The 8,532-nt window shown below is 41.4% G+C and overlaps 1 protein-coding gene across 1 annotated transcript in view; it reads right to left on the bottom strand.

The window, feature by feature from the left end:
• optc (opticin) overlaps nucleotides 1–5,025 on the bottom strand; it is a 41,385-nt gene extending 36,360 nt beyond the window's left edge. Inside the window, exon 1 of the mRNA XM_055911881.1 lies at nucleotides 4,949–5,025. The gene's annotated coding sequence lies outside the window, so the exon portion shown is untranslated. The remainder of the gene's footprint in view (nucleotides 1–4,948) is intronic.
• Between the last annotated feature and the right edge of the window lie 3,507 nt (nucleotides 5,026–8,532).

An 8,532-nucleotide genomic window follows, 5' to 3' on the forward strand; every position in this document is an offset into this window, starting at 1 on the left:
GAGTAAGTCAAGGGGTATGAGTACTTTCTGAAGGCACTGTATAGATATTGCCCTGTGGATGATAACATTCTTGGACATCCTGGATGCGATTTTTGGATGATCACAACAGGTTAATGGTAAAATATTTATTGAAATTTTTGCCCACTTATTCTAAGCGTCCTATCTACCCCAAATGTGTTGCAATGGGTTAGAAGAGGTTTCAAATGTACTATTCAGCATTAGGTTTTTCTAAATGTCCCATCTTTCTAATTGTTTTATTTGTGACCGCAGGAATCCCCCCAAGGATTAGGATAAGAGTGAGGGTTAAGGTTGCACTGAATGACCTAAATCTGTTTCAAAACATCTCCCCACGTGAACATGACCCAGGTCACCAGCATAAGGAACTCTAGCCAAACAGAGCCCTTCTTTCATTCTCTTTGAGAAAACAAATGGATGGCATTGGAAGTGTAGTGGATGGCAGTGCATGAGGTGATTTCTCCCTCTTTCAATATAACGCACTTTGAGCTCTTAGGAAAAACATGTGCTTTATGTATTTTACCTAATGGAGTTGTGAAAGCTAAACTTTCAAGCTAAACTCTAAAGCTGCTTCTCTTATCCCCAGACTCTCCTGTGGTCACTAGTCAAAGGGCTTGGCATTAACCCTTGTGTGGTGTTCAAGTTTTTGTTATTCACCCAATGTTTGATAAACCTACAACATTATTGGGTTTTCAAAACAATACAGCCATAACAATTTATATAAAAATACTTAATTCTTAATACATAGATGTTGACTTACATCAATTACAAGCAATAGAGACAACATAAATTGTTAATATTTCCCATTTACCTCTGCTACATCAATTTTTTTTTAAAGCGCAATAAATGTAATTATATTGAAGACATGGGTGGAATAATTCATGTTTGTCTTGAACAAATATAAATGAAGCAAGGTTTCCATCGCTATTGATGTTTATTGCTTTGAACTGAACAAATTTTACATCCAGTATTTTATGGAAATGATAAATGAGACCCGTTGAAAACAAATTAAGGTCAGTTTATACACCACATGAGGGACAGAGTTGTACTGGGTGTGTGTTGCAAATGTATTTCTTGTACTTGATGCATGTGTACTGTGTCTTCTTGTCCTTCTTGGGTCCACACACATTGCAGCGCTGCTTCTTTTTGCTACCGAATGAAAACACTTAGCTTAGGAATTTTACTAACATCTCACTCACTCATATAGTCACAGCAGGTAGGAGAGTCAGACACACACACATGCAACAACATCACTCACACTTACTTCTGGTATTGGAATTTCTGGTTCTGTGGGTCGGGCTGATGGGGCACCAGCATGCTCTTCCTGAATCCTCCTCACGATGGCTGCAGAAGCTGGGGTCATTGGGATATGTTACATTTGAGGTCTTACCAATGCCTTGCCCAGCTCCTCAAGAAAGAGCCGTCACCTCTGGAGCTTCCCTCTGTTCCAGTCTGGGTTCAACGACATCCAGATGATAAACGCGTTGTACGCCGATATGTCCAAGATGTTGAAGAATATCACAAGTGTCCAGTTTAGGGTCCTTATTTTGCAGCTGTAGCCAGTCACCAGCTTGTCTAAATTGTCCAACCCTCTTTTTTTGGCATTGTAATCCATTATGATTTCTCGTTTTTGATGTTCCTGGCCATAGATTCTCCCATCCCTATGCAGCTTACTCATGAGTACCATATTTTTGCCTTTCTTGGCACGTAGTACACTAGGGACGTGTCGGCCATGAACACAAAACTTAAAGGAATCGATAGGCCTGTTCAGTGTAATCAACTGTTGAGTTGTGAGCTCTGGCTTGTTTTTTCGTACTGTTCCTACCATCGTTAGCTTCCTCTTGAGGAGTTCCTGTCCCAGCTTGTGCAAAGTAAAAAAGTTATTGCTTGTTATGTTGTGGCCACATGCCATATGTTGAGTCCCTGTGTCACGTCCAGGACAACCCGCATCACTTGGTTCTTCTCAGGGGCTCCTCCATTTTGCTTCCTCGTATACACTTGCAAGTTTGACACATATGATGAAGCAGCATCACAGGCAGCCCAGATCTTGATTCCATATTTTGTGGGTTTAGAGGGTATGTACTGCCAGAAGGGGGGGGCGGCCCCTAAATGGCATAAGCTGCTCATCAACAGTAACATTGGGCCCAGGGTTGTAAAACAGGGGAAGCTGGTCCACCTACTTGTCCCACACTGACCTGATTGCAGCTAGCTTGTCTCTCTGCTGCCGAGCTGGTCTAGTGTCTCGATTATCGAGGCGGATAATCATGGAAATAATGTGGAAGTTTTCCAGAGACATTGATGCACAGAAAAGTTCAACGTCAGTTTCTGCAACCCACAGGGAATCTGTGGATTCCCCATTGGATCTGATAACATCCAGCAATAATAAGAACCCCAAAGTATGTGTCACACCCTGGCCTTAGTTTTCTTAATTATTTTAGTTAGGTCAGGGTGTGACATGGGGAATGTATGTGTTTTTGTAGTGTCTAGGGTGGTTGTAAGGTTTAGGGGGTTTATTACAGTAGTTGGGTTTATGTTTAGTATAGAAGTCTAGCTGTGTCTATGGTTGAGTGTAGGTATCTAGGAAAGTCTATGGTTGCCTGAATTGGGTCTCAATTAGAGACAGCTGGTTATTGTTGTCTCTGATTGGGAGCAATATTTAAGGCAACCATAGGCTTTAGCTGTTTGTGGGGGAATTGTCTATGTTGAATGTTTGTTGCTTGTCTGTGCACTAACGTTTGTAGCTTCACGGTCGTTTTTGTTTTGTTTTCAGTTTATGTATAGTATTTGTTTTGTTTTCTCTCTCTTCAAAATTAAAGAAGATGTACTTTCCACGCGCTGCATGTTGGTCCTCACTCTCTCCAAAAGACGATTGTGACAGTATGCATGTAAATGAGTTTGGTCATTGGGCTTGCTCCTAACTATCTTTCCGAGTTGGTCCTGCCGTACATACCTATACGTACGCTACGGTCACAGGACGCAGGCCTCCTAATTGTCCCGAGAATTTCTAAGCAAACAGCGGGAGGCAGGGCTTTTTCCTATAGATCTCCATTTTTATGGAACGGTCTGCCTACCCATGTGAGAGACGCAGACTTAGTCTCAACCTTTAAGTCTTTACTGAAGACTCATCTCTTCAGTAGGTCATATGATTGAGTGTAGTCTGGCCCAGGAGTGTGAAGGTGAACGGAAAGGCTCTGGAGCAACGAACCGCCCTTGCTGTCTCTGCCTGGCCGGTTCCCCTCTCTCCATTGGGATTCTCTGCCTCTAACCCTATTACAGGGGCTGAGTCACTGGCTTACTGGTGCTCTTTCATGCCGTCCCTAGGAAGGGTGCGTCACTTGAGTGGGTTGAGTTACTGACGTGATCTTCCTGTCTGGGTTGGCCCCCCCAAGATGTTTTGAACATCTTGGCATAGTTCTGTTATAATCTCCACCCGGCACAGCCAGAGGAGGACTGGCCACCCCTCATAGCCTGGTTCCTCTCTAGGTTTCTTCCTAGGTTTTGGCTTTTCTAGGGAGTTTTTCCTAGCCACCGTGCTTCTACACCTGCATTGCTTGCTGTTTGGGGTTTTAGGCTGGGTTTCTGTACAGCACTTCGAAATATTAGCTGATGTACGAAGGGCTATATAAAATAAACTTGATTGATTGATTGGTCCATCCCTTTCCATCTCTCTCCAAAACACGCCTTCCCTCCAAATTATTGCAGTCCAGATTGATTTTCTGGATGGTGTCTGGGATGAACAGTTCAAAAGCAGACTTTTATGTCCTGCACATGAGTATACGCCATCCATGTTGGCCCTGGTTGCATCCTTATCACATTGGCAGCCATGTGGGGTGGTTCATTCCTTGGGCAAGAAGACTATTCAATTTTGCAATTTTTTTACATCCATATTTCTCATGCAGGCTGCTGATGAGCTGGTTGCTGACGGGGTGGTCCTGGGGCTGGCTGCTGATGGGCTGGTCCTTGGTCTGGCTGAGGGTCAATCTCATCCTCTTCTTCCAACTCACTGTCAGACTCCAAATTGACAGTGACATTATCTTCATATTATGAAAATTCATCATCTCCTTCCACACTAGCTTCTCTCTGCAAAAAAAAGGCCCTATGAGCAGAGATTATTTTTGCCATACTGATTGATTGTGGTAAGGAGCCACACATGCAAAGCTATTTATTCGTTGTGTCCCTCTCCCAATTGGCACCTGGCTGGGGTACAGTGTGGGAAAATAGAGATTTGGTTTTACAATGGTTCAAAATAATGTATTGTAATAACATTGTGCAGGTTCCCGCAAGACATTGTGTATAGTTTCACACACTCCAAAGGGTAAAGAGTGCGAGAAAAGCAGGAGACAGGCAGACAGGCAGTGAGACAGACAGGTTCTTTGTGCTATGTTGAAACAGCAGGCCCAGGGAGGAGGAAGACAGAGTGAAGGCACACAGCAAACTTTTTTCTTTCATTTTTACTTGCATTCACCTACACACACACACACACACACTTTTCCACAAATGTATTACCCTTGGGTCCAGTGGACCCGGACATCACATATGTAGTATAAATGTGTAGGGGGGTGCAGTGTGTGCACAATGAAAACGTTTCTTTACAGAAAATGAGCCAAGGTCAACGAGTGTCAAGTTGAAAAAATTATTCATCGTATCATTTTTCTTTTAGTAAACATTGAAAATGGGTGCCACAGACCCGAACACCACCCAAGGATTAAGTCCCAAATCCATTCAACTAAAGTATGACAGACACTATGATGTGTGATTTGTTTCATTCTGTCAACTTCATGTTGTTTTCAACCCACTTCATTTCGTTTTCTGTCTCCGTTTCCGCTTCACAACACCTTTTAATTACTCTTTGCGCTCCATGTTTTTGCTGCAGTAACTGCATTCCCATTAGGATTACCATAAAATTGGAATTGCTTACGAATCCAGCACTCACCTGTCACATTGATTGCTTGAGAATATTCCAGTTATTCCTCATGATATTTCTGGCAGACTCGAGTTTTAACAGAGAAATTTGTGTGTGTGAGTGCGTACGTGTGTGTGTGTTTGGCTGGATTAGTCGAAGAATGAACTCAGCCCCCTGGCAGCAAAGAAAGCTGGGAACAAAGTAGAATATAAATGGGCCAATATGGCATTATGATTAGAGGGAGATGGAGAGAGACTGTGTCAAGGGCTATACTGATTCCGCAAATGTTACTGTTACTGATTTCATCAACTATTTCAAGAGGGTATCTAATACATTAGTATTACCAGTGGTGTAAAGTACTACTTAAATTGTTTTGGGGGGTATCTGTACTTTTACTTTTACTCCACTACATTCTTAAAGAAAATATGTACTTTTTACTCTCATACATTTTCCATGACACCCAAAAGTACTCGTTACATTTTGAATGCTCAGACAGAACAGCAATATGGTCCAATTCACACACCTATCAATATAATGCGTTGTCATCCCTACTGCTTCTGATCTGGCAGACTCAGTAAACACAAATGCTGTTTCTTTCCGTAAATTTTAAAACAAGAAAATAGTGCCCTCTGGTTTGCTTAATATAAGGAATTTGATGTATAGCTTTTACTTTAACTTAGTACTTTTACTCAAGAAATGACAATTGAATATGTGTATCAATTTGTATCAATTTATCAGAAGTACGTCATCGATGACGTCCGAAGCTTCATTTGATCACATGCTCGTGCCCAACCCGGCTCCTGTGTGCCCTCTCATGCCCAACCCAGCTCCTGTGTGCCCTCTCATGCCCAACCCAGCTCCTGTGTGCTCTACGGGAGGCTACTTGAGAAGAGAGGGTGGCCATATTCAGTTTGTACCCCCTGCCTCCTGTGTCTGCTAGGTCAAGCACCGCGTGCGTCTCTTACCAAACGTGTTAATGAAGGGTCCGGTTCCACCTCGGTGATCCAGTCCTTTGTGGACTTTTGAGACAGGTCTAGCTAACCAAATTTTGGATAGCGTGCTAGCCAGGTTGGCTAACTCGCAGAGGTGAACTAGCTATTAATAACTATTTCCCTGTGTCTATTTTTAATGTGTGTGGGATAGTGTCCAACCCTGCTCGTTCTCTCGACTCTGCTATCAACAACGAATTGCCTCTATAACCCATAACCTGTATCACTAGACACTTCATAGGGCCGACGTTAGCCAGGATGCTTTTTAGGCTAAGCTAGGCTAGCTAGACTCTTTAAGTGCAGCACGTTCCATTTAGAATAACCAAGGGACTTAACCTGTTTGGGCTGCAAGCCCGATGTCGGTACACTTATGACAACATCCAGCTCAATTGTAGGGCGCGAAATTCAAAATCTATTTTTTTTTTATATTTAACTTTCACACATTAACAAGTCCAATACAGCATTTGAAAGATAAAAAAATCTTGTTAATCCAGCCAACGTGTCCGATTTTTAAAATGTTTTACAGCAAAAACACCACGTATATTTATGTTAGTTCACCACCAAATACAAAAGAGGACAGACATTTTTCACAGCACAGGTAGCATGCACAAAGCCAACCTAACTAACCAAGATCCAACCAAACAAACCTAGAAACAACTTCCTCAGATGACAGTCCTATAACATGTTACACAATAAATCTATATTTTGTTCGAAAAATGTGCATATTTGATGCTACCATCATAGCTACAGTCAGAAATAGCACGCTAGTAGCCAGAGTAAATACAGACACCAACGTCAACTACCTAATTACTTATCAAAAAACATTTCAGAAAAATATATGGTGTATAGCAAAATGAAAGACAAAGATCTTGTGAATACAGATAATATTTCCGATTTTTTAAGTGTTTTACAGCGAAAACACAATATATCGTTATATTAGCTTACTGCAATGGCTAACACACAACAGCATTGATTCCAAGTAATCGGTAGCGATAGCACAGCTCGACAGATATCTGAAATAGCATCCCAAATTGGGTCCTTATCTTTGTTGATCTTCCATCAGAATGTTGTAAAGGGGTCCATTGTCCAGAACGGTCTTTGTTTGGATCCAGAACGAACTATTTCCCTCTTGAATTAGCAAGCACACTGGCCGTGCGGCGCTAACCTCTCCTTCTTGAAAAAATTCTTCCAACGCATCACGTCTAAAGTCCCGAATAAATTTCAATAATATAATTAAACTATATTGAAAAAACATACTTTAGGATGATATTGTGACATGTATCAAGTAAAATCGAAGCCGGAGATTATATTCACCTATAACGACGGTTTTCCAGGAGGCAATTCAAGGTCCAACTTCGCGCCTTCGGAAAAAAGATTATGGCGGACCTCTCACTCCAAGAGGCTGTATTCAATCCCAGAACGAGATATTCAAGTCCTTTCTGCTCTCACTTCCGCATGACACCCAGGGGAAGGTGTATGACGTGTTTCTATGGTCCCAAGTGACATGCCCTTTTATAGACAAGCTCTTGAAAAAAGACCTCGCATTTGGAAATCTCACTTCCGGATAGGAAATGGGTTGCAGAAAGAGTTCTGGTTCACTTAGAGAAATAATTCAAACGGTTTAAGAAACTAGAGAGTGTTTTCTATCCAATAGAAATGATAATATGCATATTGTACGAGCAAGAATTGAGTAGGAGGCCGTTTGAAATGGCCACCTCTTTCCAGGTTACTCAGTGCTGCCCCTTGCAGCCATAAGAAGTGTTAACCTGTCTAGGATCAGCGTGGCGCTAGCGGCACACCCCCCCCCCCCCCACTGAAAAACCAGTGCCGCGAAATTCAAAAAAAATATTTTTTTAAAATATTTAACTTTCACACATTAAAGTCCAATACAGCTAATGAAAGACACAGATCTTATGAATCCAGTCAACATTTCCGATTTTTAAAATGTTTTACAGGGAAGACACAATATGTAAAGATGTACATCTATTACCTAAAAACACATTAGCATATTCCACCATCTTTTATTTGTCCACCAACACCAGTAGCCATCACCAATTCGGCTAAACTAAGATATTTATAGCCCCTAACCAACAAAAAAACTCATTAGATGACAGTCTGATAACATATTTATGGTATGGGATAGGTTTTGTTAGAAAAAAGTGCATATTTCAGGTATATGGCATAGTTTACAATTGCACCCACCATCACAAATGGACTAGAATAATTACAATGAGCAACGTGTTTACCTAACTACTAATCATCAAACATTTCGTAAAAATACACAGCATACACGAATCGAAAGACACAGATCCTGTGAATACAGACAATATTTCAGATTTTCTAAGTGTCTTACAGCGAAAACACAATAAATCGTTATATTAGCTTAGCACATAGCAATTAGCAGCCCAGCATTGATTCTAGCCAAAGTGAGCGATAAAAGTCAACATCGCCAAAAGATATTAATTTTTTCACTAACCTTCTCAGAATTCTTCCGATGACACTCCTGTAACATCACATTACAACATGCATATACAGTTTGATCGAAAATGTTTATATTTAGCCACCAAAATCATGGTTAGACAATGTGAAATGTAACTCAGCTGGTCAGAATTTGTCCTTGCGCCA

The sequence above is a fragment of the Salvelinus fontinalis genome, chromosome 3 (genome assembly GCF_029448725.1).
Source record: "Salvelinus fontinalis isolate EN_2023a chromosome 3, ASM2944872v1, whole genome shotgun sequence".
Lineage (NCBI taxonomy): Eukaryota > Metazoa > Chordata > Actinopteri > Salmoniformes > Salmonidae > Salvelinus > Salvelinus fontinalis.